The following is a 22,513-nucleotide window of genomic DNA, read 5'->3' as shown; positions in this document are numbered from 1 at the left end:
TGCACCAAACTTCAATACATAAGAACATTTAGCTTCTGTAAAATGGCAGATCATTTTTGTTATTTAACAAGAAACTGTGTCAACGGGCAACTAATTCAACTGTCTTGATTGAATTGATGAGTCAATTTAGTTTTTACAACACTATTAAAAATGATTATTTGATCAAGAACATTTGCCATTTTATTCAAGATTCTCAAATAATTTTAATGTGTGGACATAGCCTTGTATCTGCATTAATTAATTTAAAGTATGATATCAAAGAAACAGGATCTAATACAAAAAAAATTTCAAGGGGCATGTCTTTGGAATCTAGTTATGTGTTTAGCTCCAAAGTTCCATGTACTTCTTGAAAATTGACATCGGTAATTTAAAACATTTTCTTAAACAGATGGGCATGATTTAGGGAGTAAAAGACATCGATTTGTAGATGGCAAATCAGGAGCTGCAGTTCATGTAGGCACCTTATGCATTTTAGTATTTGAAGTCATTAGTCAGAGACTGACATTTTGATACTTGTTTACTCTTTATTACTTCTTCATGGTTGTATATATAACCTACTGATTTTACCTTCTAAATATTTCTGGAATCTTTCCTCTTATGAGAGCATCTCCTAGCTCAAGCCCTGTGCTCACTCTGCTCTTGGAGTTCTGCAGGACAAGCCTAACTTGTAGTCCTGCTTCCATTCTCAGGCCCCTTCACTCTAATCTTATCTCCAAGTCTGAATTTACATGGCAGCCGGAGTGATCTCTCAAGACCTCATCCATCCAGATCAACTCTTTTCAATGTGCCTTCCCTAGTAAGAGAACAGAGTGTAATCTTCTGGGCACAATAGACAAGGCCCTCCGCTTTCTCTACTCTGCTCAGCCCTCCTCTGCTGCCAGTCTCCCTGCTCATTTGCTGTTCACATAATGTCTCACTGCTGGATGCCTCTGCATGCGCCCTTATGTCTCTTGCTTCTCTTTAAGCAGTTCATTCTGCCTGCAGTGGTTGCCCTTCCATCTTTCTTTGCATAGATCATTTAGATTCATTTTTAAAGACAATTAAGGCATCTTCTTTCCCATTTTGCATTCAGGTAGACTAGGTCTCAGAGAGGTGAAGGAAATTGCCCCAAGTCACACAGCTATGGGTTATAACAGCTAGGATTGAAACCCAGAAGTGTTGGCTCCAAAGCCCATGTCCTTTCCATTTAATCTCAATGCCTCCTGGACAAGCAGTTTCTGGAAGAATGAATCACAAAAGGTAAATTTTGATAATAGCTGGAACAGACAAACACTGGTTGGAGGGGTTATGCATTGAAGTAACAGCTCATGGCCAAGGTTAGAGTAGCAGAATGGGTGTCCCTGGGTGACTGGTGCTGATAGGAAATACTTTGATGCTTATTACATATCATATGAAAGAAAAACTCTGAATGGAGGAATATTTTCCCTGCCCCTACATTTTTTTTTCCACCCAGAAAGCAATGAAAAAGAGGAAAAGGACAGAAATTACAGTAAAAGGAGAAAGGCGTGTATAGATTAGTGAAAAAGAGAAGGTTGAGAAATCAATTTAACAGAGCTGGGATGGGTCACCAGACAGTTTTCTATGCAAATCAGATCTTCAGAGAAATTCTTCCTTTCCAAAATACTTTGAGAGCTGAAATACATATGCCAAAAATTATTTTTCAAGAAAACTCACTGGGCTTGGTTATAAAATCAATATTTAAAAGGCCAGAAATCATGATTATTTTTTACACTTTATGTTTTTTTTGAGGTCCCATTTTCTCAAGATTTGACTGAATTATTGAAAAGGAATTGGAAAAACATGAATTTCTTCAAAATGGTATGAGTATTGCTTTATAACTTGGTTGCATGTAAAGGTGATAGACTGCTCTATGATTTTGTTCATAAACTCTGGTTGTGTATGTTCAGTTTAAAAATGAATATCATTTGTGAAAGTTGTTACATCACTTCTAGAATTTTTACAATAAATCAGTTTCTGCTGTCTTTTTTGTATTGAGTTAAAACTTGATTGTAGGTGAGCTTCTTCCCAGCATGAAGGCAGATATGAATTAATAGTCTTTCTGAAATTGAAAGAATGATAAGTATATTGATAAATTTTTGATAAATGGTTGTGTAGAAACCACTGACATTGCATGGTGAATTGCAATTTAAAATAAGGCTTAATTTTCATATATTCTTTCTTGTAACTTAGGCTCAATCACATACCTTTGCTTTTAGCTACATAGCTATATAGAATAATACATTTAAGAATAGTTTACTTTAAAATGAGACAATATTTAAAAATTTGACTCAGGAAAATTGAACAATGGGGAGAATGAACTTCCTTTGACCTGGGATAAATGAAAAAGTGATTTCAACCAAAAATAACGTTTCTCCCTGCAGAGCAGAAAGGTAATGTATGGAGATACCTTTGCAGCATCCAGACGTGTGATTTCAGGATGCTGCCAGATGTTATATGTGCTCCAGGAGACCTCACAGAATTGGGTAGGAAGCGTGGATTATGCTGCCTGAGCCACACACATGAGGACTATGGGCCAGTAGGGAAAGATTGCTGCATAAATCCAGCATGCCAAACTCTGCTGTAAGAGCAGGCTCAGGGGTACCCAGAGGCTTGCCTTAGTTTACCCTCATCAAACAGGAGGCAAGGCCAGTTGGGGTGGGGAGTACCAGACCCAAAATTTACCCCTAATCTCTTTCCTGTACCTCCTCCCTTAGGATGTAGGAGGAAAGGACCTGTAAGGAAACAGTTCAGATTATGCAGAATTCACTTCAGTTTAAATTTCAGGCTATAATGATCTGACTGCAGTGGTTAGGCTTATCTATTATATATGTTCACCCCTTTGGTGTTTATTATAAATGGGCCAATTTGTTCATTTCTTATTTCCTTCATTTTGCTATCAAACATTAACTGCATTATCATTTTGCTAGGAGCTGACAGTGAAATAAGGCAAGGGCACAGCGAAAACCTGTGAAAACCTTAGCATCCACTGCTTGTGGAATCCAGTCTAGTTGGGGATGTAGTCAGTAAATTAGTAAAACTGAATGAATGACCTGATTATTGTACATTATGATCCTGCTGTGAAAGAAGTGAGCAGGAAATGATAGAAAACAGTGCTGGGGAGAAAACTACTAGGGTGGCCAGGAACAGCCCCTTTGAGAAGGAGACATGGACCAACCTACAAAGAAGGGGGGAGAACATTCTAATTGGAGGGAGTAGCATGTGCAAAGGCCTTGAGGTTTGCACTCCCTGAGGTGTGAAGGAGCTTGATGTTTTCAAGTCTCAGAAAGAACACTATTTTCTTCCACAGCTGGAGATGTGAATAAGGGAGAAGGTAGCACAAACTGGGAGGGCAGGTAGCTGTATGCCACGTTATTCAGGGTCTCTTAAGGCAAGGCAGGGAGCTTGGATTTTCTTTGCGATGGAATATGAAGCCATTAAAAGGGCTTAGTCAGGGGAGAAATATGAACTATGTTTTTTATGTTCTATGTTTTAAAAAGAATGCCGGGCCTGCTGTGTGAAGAACAGATGGAGGTGGGCTGGAGAGAAAAAAGGAGAGCCGTAAAGGAGCTCCTGCACTGGTTTGGGTGAAAGGGCAGTGGCTTGTATCCAGTGGGGACAGAGGTGAACAGATGGGGATGGGGGAGATGGTGGTGCAGGTAGCACTGGCAGGGCTGAGCATGGGGGTTATTCTCTGCTTGTCCTAAAGCCCTCCTCTGTGGAGCCCTGAGGCTCTGGGAGCACAGTTTGAAAATTACTAATCCATAGAATGTAAAAATGAGTTTGACTGACATTTTCAGACACATAACAATTATTTGACTGAAATGACGAGGTTACCTAGTGGTTGGATCTATAATTCTTCTAAAGTGAAGATTCTAGTTTGTCATGTTCCAAAGTTACAAGACAGCTTTTGATGATGGAAGTATCTTTATTGAGGTATATAAAAACTGTTTACCACATGTTTTATTTAAAGTGTTAATTGAAGTGAAATAATTTCTAAATCCTTGACTTTCAATCATGTGATCAAAATGTCATGATTGAAAGTCAGGATTTCAAAGAAAGAGGAAGCAAAGATGAATTGAGTCAGTGATTTAACAGCACACACACAAAATCAAACTAAGTCACGTTGCTGTGCTTGATCTCAGTTTTGAAAAGCTATACCCATTCTTTCAATGAACAGTGGAAGGTTAAGTCATCAGTGGTGTACCTTTTAGGCTGTGGGCAGGTTGTGCTTCTGTATTTAATTTGGCTGCAATAACACATGTGCTGATGGAGCACAGGCTTGATTATTGTAATTCTCTTCCAGTAGGACTTCCAGCAGGGCTTCTCTGTCACATGCTGCTCGGGCAGAATACAGTGGCACATCTGTGGCTGATGGGAGAATGGGCAATCATATTACCCTGCCCCGTATAATTTGATATGTGCAGGTCACTGAGGACTCTGGCAATGTTTCTTTGTTTCTCTCTCTCCCATTCTCTCTTTTTTAAAAAGGATGAAAATTACATTTCTTCTGTATCCATGCCTATCTATTTTCACAATCATTTATCTTTTCTTAGGGAGATTTGCATGGCGTTTTACCTACTCTCAAGTCACATGTCATTTTAGGCATAACGTATCCATGCTGTTTGTAATGTGAATGACAAAAAAAATGAGACTATGTAGTGAGAGCGTGAGGCACTCTTTTTATAGATTTTATTTCTACTTAATCAAAGAGGCTTTTATCGCATGGAAGGATGAAGAGTTTCTATCCTATCCTATCCAATCCTATCCTATCCTATCCTATCCTATCCTATCCTATCCTATCCTATCCTATCCTATCCTATCCATTCTTCTATTCTTTTCTTTTCCATTCCACTCCCTTCCATTCTGTCTTTCTCTTCACCAGTTCTTAAGCCTGACAGCAGCCTGGAAGGGAGAGGCGGCTATTGCTGCAGCTTTGCCTGTGGTTGGTAATGTAGCTTTTGTTCCGCATAGTTGCTGAATGTCGGAAAAGCTGTGGGTGGAGAGGTCATCAGGAATAATGACACTGTGGACTCCTCTGGACTACCAGGTGCCTCTGTTTATTGTCCCAAGAGCATCCTTTTTTTTTTTAAAGGTTTAAGAAGGTTTAAGTCTGTTTAGAGTGGTGGAAAATTGGATTGGAAGAAAGATCAGCAATTAGTGTGCACAACTCTGGGCTCCTATCCAGAGGGGAAATATAAGGCAAGGCACACATGTAGGGGACACACATCCTGCCTTCATGGTCAGATGGGCATTGGGCCTCTGGTTTCCTTTACTGGCAAGTTTACTGGTGTTAGATTGGGTGGGGGAAACATGAAAAAATTGGAAAGAGTGGCAGGCAGCTGAAACAGAAGTATTCTACCCACCCGAGGTGCCTGAGAAGGGAGATGTGGGCTGACCTGACTTTTCAAAAGACAAGAACAACTTTTAGGAGGGAGGTAGAGCCGTGTAGAAACTTATTTTCATTATTAGACATTCGTAAAATTGACCTAAGGTATTGATTACCTAGATGTAGGCTGGGGTGAAAATCCTGGCCTTGAATTACAGCTCCAGTTCTTGTGAGTGTCTGTAGTTTTTTACATCTCTGGTCCTCAGTTTCTTCATGTGGAATGTGTGGATAATCATATAATTCTCAGTGTTGCCGAGAGGATTAAATGAGGTAATGAAGATTCAAAGAGATAATTGCGAAGCTCCTGCCAGCACCTCTTCCTGTCTCTTTCAAAAGTTAATTTTGAGTTCCATTTACTTTGAAAAGCCCTCTGTGACTAACCAAGCCCACAATGTGGTACATATTTATATATGTTGCTATTGACTACCAGGTCAGTAAATAGCTTATGTTCATAACTAGTCTAGGTAGTTTCTAAAGTCTTTGAGAGCATAGCACATAGCTTGTATTTTTTGGAGTAGGCTGTTGAGTCTGGTATGGTGAGTTGTTCATGAGCTGTACTTAATGGAGAATTGTTCATTGATAACTGCAGTGACTTATTGATTTTTTGAAGTTCAGTAGTTTTCTTAGTGATATTCTTAGGGAGCCCTATGTAAGTCACTGTGTAATGTCTACAGACATTGTCCAAAGGCTTTAGCACTTCTCTTGAGACTGGAACCAAGCCGTATACTTGAAGAATTTTCCTGCCTCAAGAGAGGGCAGCAGAGAACAGGAAGCTGTGGAGAAGAATTTCCATGGAGGATTTTTCTTAAACACACTGCTTGCTTTGACAGTTCGGGTTCTAACTATGCTAAAATGTTGATGACAATGGTGAAGATAATAGTCACAGTAATGGTGATGACCAGGGTTAGCGCTTAGAGTCCTTATTATGTGCCATATGACCTTAAATAAGTTACTTGTGACCTTAATGATAACTTATTCCTGGGAATAATTATAATCCCTCTTTAACAGACGAGGAAACTGAGGCTCAGTGACATTAAATTATTAATGTCACAAATAACTTATTCAAGGTCACAGAGATAGTAAATCTCAGTGTGTATGAATTATGAAGGATGGCTGAAATGCCTTGCTTTGGATTATGCCTCTGCTATAGCCAGCATGCTGGAAAGTGCATGCATACACACACACACACACACACACACACACACACACCTGTATTTTGTGTACAGCTATTTTGTGACAAACTGCTAGTTTTTATTATTAGTAATTTTGATTGAAAGAAACTGCTAGTAATTTTGATTGATATATTTAATTCTATCCACAGGATGAATCCATGACCCCTCTTTCTCTATACCTCTTTCCTTCTTTCTGACAAACACAGTCAAAGTAGGCAGACATAAAGGCAGTCTTTTCTAACTGACATGAAGATCAGATTAGTGACTATGCTACTATAGTAAACTAATTAAATTCTAAGAGAAAGTTCTAAAAATGTTTACTTTGACACTGTTTTGTCTTTTAAAACATCGAGTATTATGTCTGCAGATTTATCTTATGCAGATACAGTGGAAGCATTGTGTAAAAGAATGAAGCATACTTTGTTAGAGTGAGGTCTAAGAAAAGTCAAAGAACAAGGAATCTAACCAACAAGCATTTTAATAGATAGATAGTCCCACTGAGATTAGAGAATGGTTTGTAGCAAGAAGTAGTACAGCTATAAGTGGATGTGAATAGTTAAAGCAAGGAAGTTTTATTTCATACAGCAGTGAAAGCCATCCCTGCTGTGCATATATTATCACTTCTGCTGAAATGAACTGGACAGTGTCTGTCTTAGTTTGGTGAGTGGAGTGCCTAATTCTTGGAACACTTCTCAGCCAAGGAGTACTAATGCTGTTGAGATGGTGTCAATGCTCAAGGTTCCCCTTGGCTTTACAGACTTACAGTGATATATTCCTGGGCTCTGTTAGTTACTGGCTTTCAGAAGGATTTCAGTTTAAATTTGCAATCTCTGGGCTAAGAGTGGGACCCTTTTTTGGCTGTTCATTATAAATAAACAAGTCCTCAATGCAGTTTTCTCTTTTGTCAGAACCTATGCGGCAGGGAGTCAGTCCATCAGTTGAAGGCATTGTTTCTTGTAGATAAAGGGCATGTGACAATAATGTGCTACTTTACATTGACTTTTAAACCATTGGATGAAATTACCCCATGACTTATACTTGGAAGTAATAAATAAAATATTTTGGGGGCATATACTAGAATCAGTCACTTCATGAATTCTAATAGGAGTGTGTAAAAGATTTGTGTAATGCTCCAGGTTGTGGACATGTCCATGGGGGAAGTCTGACAGGCACTAATATAGCTGAAGGAGACATTTTCTAACACCAACCTTGAAGACAAAAACAGACTGCAAGTAATGATGGGACTTGAGGAAATTGCTTTCTTTTTGGGATCTGGAAAGGAAATGTCAGTAAAGATAGGGCTCAGGGCTTAGAAGGGATAGGGTAAGCTCAGAAGCATACTAGACAAGTTTCTAGATTGTTGTGATTAATATGCTCCCCACTCTTTTGTAAAAATACTTCTGAGGATCCTTAAGGGAATTTATGTGTATCACTTGGAGTTTTTAAAAAAATGCCTAATGTACAGCATGGTGACTACAGCTAACACTACTGTATTGCATATTTGAAAGTGACTAAAGAGTAGATCCTAAAAGTTCTCATCACGAAAAAATGTACTTATGTATGGTGATGGATGTCAACTAAATTTATTGTGGTGATCATTTTGTGCAATATATACATATATAAAATCATTATTATATTCCTAAAATTAATACAGTGTTATATGTCATTTATATTTAAAAAAAGCCTAATTGTCTTCCAACTCATAATATCCTAGATGGATCAAGTCCACAAGACCTTTTAAGTGATCATACATAGAAATAGCTAGACTCATAGAGAGTTTTTGTTTTGAGATTTAGTGAATATTTTTATGATGTGATTGATTTCATTTCTTTTACAATTTTTTTTACAGTGTGTATGTATGTGTTTTCATTTAGGGAAATGGCCATAGACATATTGAAAAATAGAGAGTACAGGGTGCCTTGGGTTTGAGCTCACTCCCATTCATGTCTTCTTGTAACAATGGGCAAGTCACATCACTTCTCTGGTCCTCAGTTACTTCACTTGTGGCTACATATAAAGTGAAGTGCATGGTGCTGCTTGAGTATAAATACGCTTTTCATATACACAGACCATTTCTTTTTCACTCATCACTGTGAGGTGGACACTACATGGAGGAGTGGCACCAGACGTGGAGCAGGGAGGAGGGGAAAGAGAATGCAGGAGTGGGAGCATTGTGTGGGCCTGTGGCAGCGGTGCACTGTGGACAGAGTTAATGACAGGGAATAAAAAAAGCAAGGTAAGTCATTGTATTTAATAAAATAAATAAAATAAACCTCTTTTATATTTCAGAGTTATTAACACAACTCTGCACCCATGGCTCAAAAAATTAAAGCAAAAAAGGGAGAGCTAGACCAAGTGAGCAGTTCCCAATCTGTTTAATCTCATCAACTGGCAATATTTCCAACACTCTTTGGGAACTGATAAATTGGAATTAGGAAAGATGTTAAAAAATCTAGTAAGATGTGTGACCTTCATTTTGTAAATAAAATGACATTCAAATATGTAAAATATAGGGAAGATACCAGAAAAAAAGACAGGTCTTTAAATTCAACAAATGTATCTTTTATTTTATTTTTTATTTTTTATTCTGGTGTCATTAATCTACAATTACATGAAGAATATTATGTTTACTAGGCTCCTCCCTTCACCAAGTCCCCCCCACAAACCCCATTACAGTCACTGTCCATCAGTGTAGTAAGATGCTGTAGAATCACTACTTCAACAAAAGTGTATCTTTTGGATAACTTATCACATTGTGTTTATTTTTCTCATTTTTTTTTCTTGGGCTGGTAAAAAAGTCATCTTGAGTGGTCACAGGCCATAGGACTGGCACTTAGAAAACAGTGAGTCCTTTCCAGAATTCATTCTATGATTTTTGTTTGAATTTTCTGGGAGGGAACTATTAGTTGAGTGCTCTTGTAGGTTTATTTAAAATCTCAAGAGTCTAATGTTTATGGTGCTTGTAAGGCAGGGACTGGAGGGGAAGAACAACTCTTTGTCGCCTTCTTGGGACACCAGCTGAGCTGCTCTGCGTGTATGCGGAGAATGTATGCACAAGCGCATGTGCCCTTGGAAACAGTGGGGAGTGCCGAGATGCAACCTCCGTCACCCTGCTGGGATTATCATCTTTAGATGGAGTTTTACAATTAGAATGGTATGAATAACATAAATAAACTGGTGGTGATTTACCTTGCCTTTTTTATTTCATTTCCTGGAGTTTTATGACTTGAGTTTTGTGAAAATCTCCATTACTAGTCAGTGGGTAGTCCACCCATCTAAAATTATTTGTTGATTGTCTGAGAAATAATTTTTCCCCAAGGAAGTCCAGCATTGACAAAGCACTGATGTAATTGTTAAACAACTCTGGTTGTTTTTCTATAGTTCTTTGGTCATGGATAAATTTTCGGTGTTCTGAGGGCACCCGCTAGCTTTGTAGTAGTACTCAGGGAATCAGCGTACACTTGAGTGGGAAAGCCTGCTTTCTGGGGATTCAATTTCCCCTTTTATATTTGGGCGGATGAGAGGAGCCAGGCAGTGATCTCTTGGAGGCAGAGATGAGAGCCTCCTTCTGTCCTCTCATGGCTCTCTGATGTCACTGGGCTGACTACTGATGCACATCTAGGGTAGGAGCATCCTGCTACCTGAAGCCATGATTTCTTGTTGCATAATTGCAGTACCTGTAGTGGTGTAACAATTAGCGGCCCTAAGAGGAAACTAGAAAGCACTTTGGATTATTTTTGTTGGCACACATGAGTCCTCTAAGCTTTGGGCTTTTCCTGGTTGGTCCAAAGGGCCAAACTTAGTCTTGGCCCAAAGGCCCACTACAGTGGGGAGAGAGTGGGTGAGGGACATGTCTCCCCAAGTTTAAAGTCACACCAGGAGCTTAAAAGACATCCCTGATGTTTATACCAGGTTACTGTCTCTCAAAGAGGGATTTGAAGTTCATTAAGTGGAAATTTCATTCTACTCATTTCCAACTGAATGTTGTATATAATTGAGCTTACTGTGTGTGTGTGTGTGTGTGGGCAGGAGGTGGCCATGGGTGGGGGGTACATTCTGTTGCAGTAATGAAGTAGCTTTGGAAACCAGTCTTTCTGTTTTGTGAAGACAGGACCCTTTAAAGACAGGAAGACAGAGGAAAGAGGACTGTAATACACTAAAAAGGCAGCAGCCTAGATACTGACGCGTGAGCTCATTTTGTTTGGTCAGGGCCTCCACCCTTAGCTTTCTTCTGGTACTGCCTACTTCCCATAAACACAGAGGCTAGGTTTCACTTGGAACCAGAACTGCCATTAAACTTTCTGCTACTCTCTAGGTCTCAATCAATGAAACCATATTATTTCAACCACCCATAGTAAAAATTTTAACCCATTAAAAATTTATCTATACTCTTGACTTTTCACATTCAGTCAATTACTAAGAGAAGATTTTTTCCCCCCAAATAGTTCTTTCTATTCTCATCATAATTACCTAACACAGGCCCCCAAAACTTCCTGCCTGGATTTCAGTGTGGTCTTCCTAGCCTGCTTCCTTGAATTCAGGATGTTAGTCCTTCCAGTCCATTCTGTGTACTTGATTTTGGACTCATCTTTCCTCCCTTCCTATCATCATCTTCCCTGTCTTAACCAGTGTACAGGGCATCAAGTCTCAACTCTACTACTTAAGCTTCTCCATGATTCATTGACTCCATGCATTTATTGAGTATCTTCAGTGCATCAGACATGATGCTAGGGTCTAGATATAAGAAAAAGATACAAGCCTCACCTTTGATGAGCATCAATTCCTGTTGAGGAGAGGGACATAGAGTGTAGGAGGGAGTTCCAGAGGCAGAGAAGGCTTTGCAAAGGAAGTGACCTTGGAAATCAGTCTGAGGGAGAGGAACTCTTCAGACAAGAAGAATTTCCAAGAAGAAGGAAGTGCATAAAGAGAGATAAAAGAGCATGGATTTGAGAGGTGGCACCAATTCAGCAGTTAGCCAGGATGGCTTGAGGGAGGATGTTGGTAAGAGTGGCTACAAGTGAAACTTAACAAATAGGAAAGAGGCAGTGGCTGGAGGTGGGCCCCCTCGCTATGGCTCCCATGCTCCCCAGCAGAGAGCCTGGGCTCTGACCGGGCCTGCCTTTTCCTACCTGGGCCCTTACTCCCATTTTTCCCTCATTGCAATGCCATTTTCCTGGATCCTTCTATTTTTAAGGTGAAATTCCCATGCCACTCATTCTGTGGAGACTTCCTAGGCTTCTTGGGTCCTCTTTGCAGTGCTCTCTGTTTCTATACTTTTTTTTTGTGGTAGAGTAAACATAATGTAATGTTTACCATTGTAACCATATTTACGTGTGCTAAGTGGCGTTAAGTACATTACACTGTTGTGCAGCCATCACCATCTCCATGCCAGAGCCTTTTCTTTTCTTACCTTCCTCACACTGAAACGCTGTACCCTGTAAAGACTAACTCCTCTTCCCCCATTTCCCTCATCCCTTGCAACCACCATTCTACTTTCTGTCTCTCTGAATTTGATGACTCCAGGAACCTCATGTAAGTGGAATCATACAATATTTGCCCTTTTGTGACTAACTTCTTTCACTTAGTATAATATCTTCAAGTTTCATCCATGATAAAGGATGTGTCAGAATTTCCCTCCTAAATATTATTTTTTTGTATGTCTATGCCACCTTTTGTTTCTCCATTAATCTTTCAATGGATACTTGCTTGCTTCCACCTTTGGCTGTTGTGAATAATGCTGCTGTGAACATTTGTGTACAAGTATCCTTTTGAGCCCTGTATTCACTTCTTTGGGGCTTCCTTTAACTAGCCTTTGTTACACAATTTGGTATGAAATAGTTTATTATATTGCTTATTTATTGCTGATATTATGTTTAATACTTCTGAACGCCTCCTAAGTAGTATGGAATAGATACTCATGTATAGCAACAACCACAGCCACTAACATTTATTGAGCACTTACTGTGTACCCAGCACTCCTCTTCATGCTTTGCACATAAAACACATTTAGTCCTCAGAATACCTCATGAGAAGAACACTTATTACCCATATTTGGCAGATGAGGAAGTGGACATATGTAACTTACCAATGGCATAGAGCAAGAGGTATATATTATTAACTCTCCTAGAAACTCAGAGCAGCAGGTATTATTGTCTTCATTTATTCAGATGAGAAAATTATTATTCTGAGAAATTAAGTGGCATACTTAATACCATTGAGTTAAGCAATAGAGATCAATACAACCTTGGTTTACCTGATTTCAATTCCCACACTCTATCCCCTGCAGTGTATTTTATTTTATTTTGTTATTTTATTGCTGAACCAGATTGTACAGTCTTGAGAAAAGAAAACATCCCCCTGATTGCTGCACATTTCTAAGTACATAGTCAGTGATCACTATATGTTTGATTTCTCATTGTTAGATCAATAAGTGTATGAACGTACAAGATTCAAGGAAAGGAAAGAATAGTTTTGAGTGGAGAGTTGGGTTTGAGGACAGGGGGATGGGAAGAAATTATTTAAAACAATTAGAAATAAATTAGTGCTAAATAACCATTGTTTTTCTTTTGTATTTCTGTAATCTATAAGTATGTCATAATACATGGAATGCAGTGTTACATACACTGCCTCCCATGGGGGAGAAAACCCATTGATTATTCACAAGAGTTACATTGCTCTCGTGAATTATTAAAATTTGCTAATGAGATGAGAAGCAGCCTCAAAATCCCATCAGGCTGCTGTTTGTGAAGCTCCTGCCATGGAGGGGTCTTTCCTGTGAGGTGGGAAGAGCTTGGGGAAGCCAGGCTGAGAGGGGACAGCTGACAGGGAGAGTCAGAGTGAGGATGGATGGCACCGGTGGGAGGAGGGCATGTGTGAATTGAGAAGTAGGATCCATCCATTATATAAAAATAAACAATAAGCAACTTTTGAATTGCAATGCTCTATTTCCTTGTGGGACTCAAATGACTATCCAAACCACTTGAGCTACATTTTTATGGTTTATGAAGCTCAAGGGAATTATCTATTTGTAATTTATAGTTGCTGGTTCTATGTAGTGTTTATGGCTGTGTATGCTATGTACAGTGATATCGTGTGCATGCTTGTACACAGGGGTTAATTAATGACCTAGAGATTATACTTGGCCGGACTTATTGAAGTCTATGTGTTGGAAAACATGTGCTTCCGTGCTGAAAACTAAAAGCAGTTCAGGGCCAAGAGCAGTAGCTTTGGAGTTTGGAATGACACTCTATGGTTACACCAGTTTCAGGTTCAGTCTCTGGAGTTCTGCATGCATTGTGCACCTTTCCTGCTCATCCTCTAAACTATTGCAATTAGTGAAGCAATTAAAAGTTAAATTAGATACTTTGAATAAATTTCTTACCTACATTTTTTGGAAAGTGCATTGGCCATAAAAGTTGCAATTGACTTTTTTTGGTTATTCCTTCTTTGAGAAGTAGTAAGTCTTCTCTATTTCTTGCAGCTGGGGGTGGGTCCTGTGCAGGAATGTCTTTTGGGGCCCTACATGTGAAGAACAGAGGGAAGGTCAGGGATACATGTTGCGATTTTATTGACTTCTTGTCTTTAGAGTAGCTCTTGCTAAAACTAGATTTTAGAGTGTTAAAGTGACTTAATTAGGTTGAGTTCAGTTGTTTTCAAACTTTTTAAAATCCATAGATGTCTTCTTTAATGAAAAGCACGTGTAGAAGTCAACAGATAAAACAGATAAAAAAGAGTAGCTGCAGCAGCAGTCCCTCTGGCTAGTAGGGAGGTAGTGTGGTACAGTGGCTACAAGTATGAACCGTGGTGTTAGACTAGGGGGTTCAGGTCCCAAGTTATCCCATTTATGTAAATGGGCAAGTTACTTAACCTTATGCCTCAGTTTCTCCAACTATAAAATGGGGATGATAAAAATAAAACTTGCCTCACAGAGTTACTGTGAGGATTAAAGAATGGAGTTGATGTCAGTGAAGTGCTTAGAACAGTGTCTGGCATGGGATACTTTCCATCAGCTGCTGCTATTTAAACTACCCAAGGGCTCAATGAAAAAACATGAAAACCTCTGAGTTATCCAAATCCCTGCCATGTGCCAGGCACAGGTCTTAGTGTTGGTGAATGAAACAAAATCACTTTTCTGACTCTTAAATTCCTCTGGTCTAGCCCAGGGGTCAAGCATACATTTTCTGGGAAGGGCCAGATAGTAAAGGTTTAGGCTCTGCAGACCATACTCTCTCTGCTATTGTAGCACTTAAGCTACAATGTAAATGTAAATTAGGAGAAGAAAAACCATTTGAAAAAACCTTGTTTGCTTCTTCATATAACAAACATTAGTTAAGTACCTACTAAGTGTCAAGCACCATGGAAGGAGCCCTCAAAGGGCTAACCTGGCAGAGGAGGAGACAGTAAACAGTTATAAAACATAGAGAGAAATCTTGTGAGGGGTAAGTAAAAATGGGGGGTGATGATGCAGGTGTGTATCTGTAAGCCCACGTGCAATGGGGAGCCACTGCCGTGTTCTGAACAGAGGAAGCCACGCTCCAAAAGGACAGGCTCACTCTTGGCTGCTTTTGAGAATGAACTGTAGAAGCAGAGGCCATTGCCTCAATCCAGATGAGAGGTGACTATGGCTGCCACAGTAATAGCAGTGGATGGAGGGAACAAGAGGAGATCAGATCCTGGATGTGGGTTTTGAATGTGGCACTGATTGACATTTCCACAGATTGAAGGTGGAATATGAAGATTATGAGAGAAGTTAAGGGTGACCCTCTGCTTATAGTACTCACAGGGTTCCCAGGCTGATCACACAGCCCAAGAACCTTCTTTTATGGATGGGAGAACTGAGAGGGGTGACTTGCTCCATGTCTCAGCAGCAAATGAGTGGCTGCCCTTGATCTAAGAGGCATGGCTCCATCTCCCTTTTCTATTCATCATTGTTTATCTTTGTGTTAATCTTCTTCCTTCCCGGAAACTACAGAGCTAGGTGCCTTCCTCTATCCTTTGCAGTGTGTCCTGTTTTTACTTACCCCTCACAAGATTTCCCTCTGTGTTTTATAACTGTCTACTGTCTCCTCCTCCACCAGGTTAGCCCTTTAAGGGCTCCTTGCATGGTGCTTGACACATAGTAGGTACTTAACTTACATTTGTTGTGTGAAGAAGCAAGCAAGGTTCTTTTAAATGGTTTTTCTTCTCCTAATTTACAGCCATTCTAAAATCTGATTATTGTTCTTCTACAGTTTTTCTTCTTTCACCAACTTTCCCTTCTGTGTTTTTTTTATTTCTTTTCATTTTTCATCGAATCTTTACTTGCATTTGCTTCATGTTTCCTATTTTAAGAGTTTCCCTAGAGCCTGTCACATTGGAGGGAAAGTCTTTTGATTTTCATTTTAAATTACATCCGTTAAATAGTAACACATCAGGTAGGAAGGCATTTGATATTTTAAATCTCTCTTTTAACTTTCTTTTGGTTCCTCAACAGGTCTCTTGGGAGACATACAAATTCAGAGTGTCTTGAAATTCTGCCAAAAATGTGACAGAGTTGCAGCAGTGTGTATAGTACTTGAGTGTGTGACGTGCAGCTGGGTAATGCCCGGTTTACCCGAGCCCAGAGTGTAACGCATCTGCCAGAATTTGGCTCTCTATTTTGCCATTACTCTTAGTTGAGCATGTGCTGTAAAAGTCACCAGGTGTCAACAATCTAAGCCACCATTCCCTGACTAAATCTTCTCAGGAATGAAGGTGCATCTGATGGAAGCATATTCCAGAGCTGGTAGTCACTGAAACTGCAAGTTCACATAATCCTTTGGTTTCAACTAAATTAATGCTCTACGTCTTGAAAGATTAAAAAAAGAAAAAGAAGACAAAACCAGGCTAGAGTACATAATGGGTAAAATAAAATTCTGAGTACTGTAACTGGAAAGATATTTTTATTCTTTTTTATTCTTGCATATTATTTTTTGAGAGATGTCTTTTTATTATTTCAATAGGGCTGTGAGTGGGAAAAAGAATATTCATTGCCATATTTTTTGCTTTATAACCCACTGATCATAGTTTCATTCTTTTGAATGTGGTAATAAAATAATAGATTATGTGTATATGCTGGCATCATGCTGAGTATTCTACATGCACTCTTTAGTTCTCACAACAACCCTGCCATGGGTGTTATTATTATTCTCATTTTGCAGATAAGGAATGAAGTTAAGTAACTGGCCCTGTGACACTAACTGTAGAGCTCATAATTTGTATGCCCCCCAAGAGACCTGTTGAGGAACCAAAAGAAAGTTCCAAACCTCTAATCTGGTACTTTGCACCAGATTAATAATAAGATTTTGTAGAATGAATGGAGAGACTTGAATTGGTAAAATAAAAATCACCAAATGGTGTTTGTAATCTATAAACTCTCTGTTAAGAAGAGAAGATGGCAGTGTGAGTAGGACAGTGGGAATCTCCTCCCAAAAACATATATATTTTTGAAAATACAACAAATACAACTAATCCTAAAAGAGAGACCAGAAGACACAGGACAACAGCTAGACTACATCCACACCTGCAAGAACCCAGCACCTGGTGAAAGGGGTAAGATACAAGCCCCGGCCCGGCAGGACCTGAGTGCCTCTCACCCCAGCTCCCGGCGGGAGGAGAGGAGTTGGAGCGGAGAGGGAGAGGGAGCCCAGGACTGCTAAACACCCAGCCGTAGCCATCCGCACCAGAGCACAGACACAGTGCATGTGTGGAGTGCTGGAAACTAGAGAAACAGGACAGCAAGACCTTTGAGCAGGTCCTGAAGCTGGTGCCCCTGTGACAAAGAAAAGCGAGTGCTTTTTGAAAGTCTTAAAGGGACAGGGATGCCACAGCTGGACGGAAGCTTCCCGGGTCACAGTCCAGGAGTTGGAAATTCCAGGGAACCCCGGGCACACTAACCCCCTGGGCAACAGCTCTGAGACCCTGCATGGAGGTAAACAGCCAAACAGCCCCCCATCCATTACCCCTCCAGGGCCCTGCCATAGCAGAGAAGCAGTGTGAGGCTGGCCACACCCATAGCAAGGGAGCTTCCTCCATACCAGCTGGGCAAGATACAGAGACCCAGTCTACATGCAATTGCCCAACACAAGCCACTAGGGGACGCAGTCATCCCAGAAAAGAAAGGCCAGGAGCTAGTGGAAGGCCTTGGCCCTCCCAGTTGACAGAAAGTAAATAGCTCACCATTGTACCTATCAACATGAAAAGGCAAAAAAAATTTGATTCAGACAAGACTAACCCAGACAGCTTCAACATCTGCTACATCTTCCCCTGATAAGGAACCTGGGGAGATAGATTTAACCAGTCTTCCTGAAAAAGAATTCAAAACAAAAGTCATAACCATGCTGTTGGACTTGCAGAGAAATATGCAAGAACTAGGGAGGGAGAATACAGAAATAAAACAAGCTCTGGAAGTACTTCAAAACAGAATGGACGAGATGCAACAGACCATTAATGGACTAGAAAACAGAGAACAGGAACACAGAGAAGCTGATGCAGAGAGAGATAGAAGGATCTCCAGGAATGAAAGAATTTTAAGAGAACTGAGTGACCAATCGAAATAGAACAATATCCTCATTATAGGGGTACCAGAAGAAGAAGAGAGAGAAAAAGGGATAGAAAGTGTCTTTGAAGAAATAATTGCTGAAAACTTCCCCAAACTAGGGGAGGAAATGGCCTCTCAGACCACAGAGGTACACAGAACTCCCATGACAAGGGATCCAAGGAGGGCAACACCAAGACACATAATAATTAAAATGGCAAAGATCAAAGACAAGGACAAAGTATTAAAGGCAGCCAGAGAGAAAAAAAAGGTCACCTACAAAGGAAAACCCATCAGGCTATCATCAGACTTCTCAACAGAAACCCTACAGACCAGAAGAGAATGGCGTGATATACTTAATGCAATGAAACAGAAGGGCCTCGAACCAAGATTACTGTATCCAGCACGATTATCATTTAAATATGAAGCAGGGATTAAACAATTCCCAGACAAGCAAAAGTTGAGGGAATTTGCCTCCCACAAACCACATCTACAGGGCATCTTACAGGGACTGCTCTAGATGGGAGCACTCCTAAAAAGAGCACAGAACAAAACACCCAACATATGAAGAAGGGAGGAGGAGGAATAAGAAGGGAGAGAAATAAAGAATCATCAGACTGTGTTTATAATAACTCAATAAGCGAGTTAAGTTAGACAGTAAGATAGTAAAGAAGCTAACCTTGAACCTTTGGTAACCACAAACTTAAAGCCTGCAATGGCAATAAGTACATACCTTTCAATAATCACCCTAAATGTAAATGGACTGAATGCACCAATCAAAAGACAAAGAGTAATAGAATGGATAAAAAAGCAAGACCCATATTACAAGAGACTCACCTCAAACCCAAAGACATGCACAGACTTAAAGTCAAGGGATGGAAAAGGATATTTCATGCTAACAACAGAGAGAAGAAAGCAGTTGTTGCAGTACTAGTGTCAGACAAAATAGGCTTCAAAATAAAGAAAGTAACAAAAGATAAAGAAGGACATTACATAATGATAAAGGGCTCAGTCCAACAAGAGGATATAACCATTATAAATATATATGCACCCAATACAGGAGCACCTACATATGTGAAACAAATACTAACAGAATTAAAGGAGGAAATAGAATGCAATGCATTCATTCTGGGAGACTTCAACACACCACTCACTCCAAAGGACAGATCCACCAGACAGAAAATAAGTAAGGACACAGAGGCACTGAGCAACACACTAGAACAGATGGACCTAATAGACATCTATAGAACTCTACATCCAAAAGCAACAGGATACACATTCTTCTCAAGTGCACATGGAACATTCTCCAGAATAGACCACATACTAGGCCACAAAAAGAGCCTCAGTAAATTCCAAAAGATTGAAATTCTACCAACCAACTTTTCAGACCACAAAGGCATAAAACTAGAAATAAAATGTACAAAGAAAGCAAAAAAGGCTCACAAACACATGGAGGCTTAACAGCACACTCCTAAATAATCAATGGATCAATGACCAAATCAAAATGGAGATCCAGCAATATATGGAAACAAATGACAATAGCAACACAAAGGCCCAACTACCGTGGATACAGCAAAAGCAGTCTTAAGAGGAAAGTATATAGTGATCCAGGCATATTTAAAGAAGGAAGAACAATCCCAAATGAATGGTCTAATGTCACAATTATCGAAATTGGAAAAAGAAGAACAAATGAGGCCTAAGGTCAGCAGAAGGAGGGACCTAATAAAGATAAGAGAAGAAATAAATAAAATTGAGAATAAAACAAGCAAAAATCAATGAAACCAATATCTGGTTCTTCAAAAAAATAAACAAAATAGATAAGCCTCTAGCCAGACTTATTAAGAGGAAAAGAGAGTCAACACAAATAAACAGAATCAGAAATGAGAAAGGAAAAATCACGACGGACCCCACAGAAATAAAAAGAATTATTAGAGAATACTATGAAAACCTATATGCTAACAAGCTGGGAAACCTAGGAGAAATGGATAACTTCCTAGAAAAATATAGACTCTCTGTTATTGTGCTCTGCTTATGTTCAATTTTTCCTTGTATATATTTTAAATTATGATCATTTTGGGGTACAGACTATATCTCAATAAGCTTTAAGGTAGATTTGTGTTTCATTTGGTATATGATATTCTATTAAAATTCTCTACATTTACATACCATTGTAGCACTTACAAAATGCTCTTAAAAATAATATCTCCCTTAATTTTAACATTCTCTGGAAAGTCAACCTATTCTCCTATTATCAGAATCATACCGATCATTATAAATGCAGAGAAAAGCTTCCCTGGAACTCCTCTTCTCTCTACTTCTATTGCTTTTCAGTGTCCACTATGATTTCATTATGCCATTTAATCCTCAAACCAGCCAACTGAAGTACATATTATTCTTCACATTTTGCTGCTGAAGAAATTGAGGCTAGAGAAGTGATTTGAGTGTCAGAGAGATGAGGCAGAAGGGAAGTCAGAGAGATCTGGTGTGAGAGGGACTCAGCCTGCCATTGCTGGCTTTGGAGATGAAGAAGGCCACTGCTAGGAAACAGGCACTGTCTCCAAAAGCTGAGGACACCACCTGGCCAACAGCCAAAAGGAAACGAGGACCTTAGTCGTGCAACCTTGTGGACCTGAATTCTGCCAACAACCCTAATGAGCTTGGAAATGTATTTTCCCCTAGTGCCTCCAGAAAGGAACCCACAGCCCTGCTGAACTCCTGACTCATGCAAATTGTGAGATAATTAATTTGCTGTTTTAAGCTGCTAACTTTGTGGTAATCTGTTTACAGTGCCAGCAGACTACCAATACCGTCACAAAAGTGTTTAGGGTGATTCAGATGATCCCAAATTCCATACCATTTCCACTGGCGCCCAGAATAGCACCCAGGACGGGGGTCTCTAAAGGTGGGAAGGCCATCCACCCCAGGTGTGCACAGATGACTCATTTAGGTAAAGAAAAAAATATCTCAACTTTTAAATTTGTACTTTTGTGTAGGTTTTATAATACAACTAATGTATTAGGATACTTGAATATTTATACTTTACATATATTTTGTTGCCCGCTTAATGTTTTTTACTAATAGGGTTGCATAAGCAAAAGGCATATAAGAACAGTGACCTAGGGACATCAGGATATAGAGTAAGTATGCTCTAGTGGAAAGCACACTGCATTTAGACTTGGAGCCATAGATTTTATTTCTACCTATGATGATAATAAGCCCAATGAGTTGGGCTGAGCCACTTAACATGCCTGGCTTACATTTCCATACGAACCCTGAGGTAGGCATTCCAGATGCCCCCTGAGCTTCTCTAGAGAATGTGAAGATGCCACATTGACATCCAAATCAGTAATGATCACCTCTGAACCATGTCTTTGTTTTGAGAGAAAAAGAGAGAAACTTAGACAAAAAACAGGTTTAACTAAGTTGGCTGGTTGCTTGGACTAATTGATCACTGTGTTTGACTGAATACAGTGAGCAACTTCTGGTCAGGCATTTTTCTGATTCAGTTTTTTAAATCTTCCCTACTTCTAATCTGGTACTTTGCACCAGATCAATAATAAGATTTTGTAGAATGAATGGAGAGACTTGAATTGGTAAAATAAAAATATTAAGGTTAAAAAGAAGCATTGGCAACATAAATTATAGTGATGTCTCTTATTTGTTACCAAGGCCCAGCTTACCTGACTGCTTCCATTAGACAACAGGATCTCAAGGGACTGGGAGTAAGATTGATGTGTCTAGGGATATTCCAATGGGACTTTCAGAATAATCTAGCTATATGTGTATAGTACCTATCATGCACCAGCTATCACAGTACTTAGAAATATTTTCTGTATATTAACTCATTTAATGCTTACAATAACCATATTGGCTTAGTACTAATATTACTCCCCTTTTACAAATGCATAAAGCAAGGCACAGAGAGGTTAAATTACCTGCCCAGGTCACATAGCTAGGGACTGGCAGGCCAGGGATCCAGACCCAGCAGGCTGGCTGCAGAGTCTGTTCCCCTCATCGCTCTGTCCTGCTGCCTCTCCAAGGTATGAGGTGGTAAGGCAGGTGTAGGAGGACTCATTTCCTGAGTCCCTCAAGCATAAGTATTTCTTAGACTTCTAATTCACCATGAATAATGAAGGCTACCTTCCTTCCCCATGGACTCAGATAATGGGGCCAGAATTGGAGAGCCCAGAGTGGGCTCAATGTTCATTGTTGCCATGGAGAGGAGTAGGGGGTAGATCTTGGCACAAAGAGCTCTCTGGCCTTGGGAAAATTAATTAAACTTTCTGAGCCAGTTTCCTCATATATCAACATGGAGCTGCCAATATCTACATGAGGCTGTTGTGACATTAAGTGAAATAATGGGTGTAAAGTATGATGTTTCAGGTATGGAACTCAGCAGAC

The 22,513-nt window shown here is 39.7% G+C and overlaps 1 long non-coding RNA gene across 2 annotated transcripts in view; it reads left to right on the top strand.

Moving 5' to 3' along the window:
- Nucleotides 1-22,513, top strand: part of LOC108393479 (uncharacterized) — a 98,293-nt gene that overhangs the window by 44,061 nt on the left and 31,719 nt on the right. The window contains exon 2 of one of the 2 annotated variants that reach the window (XR_012128313.1): nucleotides 1,750-1,818. The exons of the other annotated variant lie outside the window; for it this stretch is intronic. This is a non-coding gene — a long non-coding RNA (uncharacterized lncRNA). The remainder of the gene's footprint in view (nucleotides 1-1,749; nucleotides 1,819-22,513) is intronic. 2 annotated transcript variants of the gene reach the window in all.

Source organism: Manis javanica, chromosome 2, assembly GCF_040802235.1.
Source record: "Manis javanica isolate MJ-LG chromosome 2, MJ_LKY, whole genome shotgun sequence".
NCBI lineage: Eukaryota > Metazoa > Chordata > Mammalia > Pholidota > Manidae > Manis > Manis javanica.
This window is presented reverse-complemented; position numbering and strand designations above follow the sequence as displayed.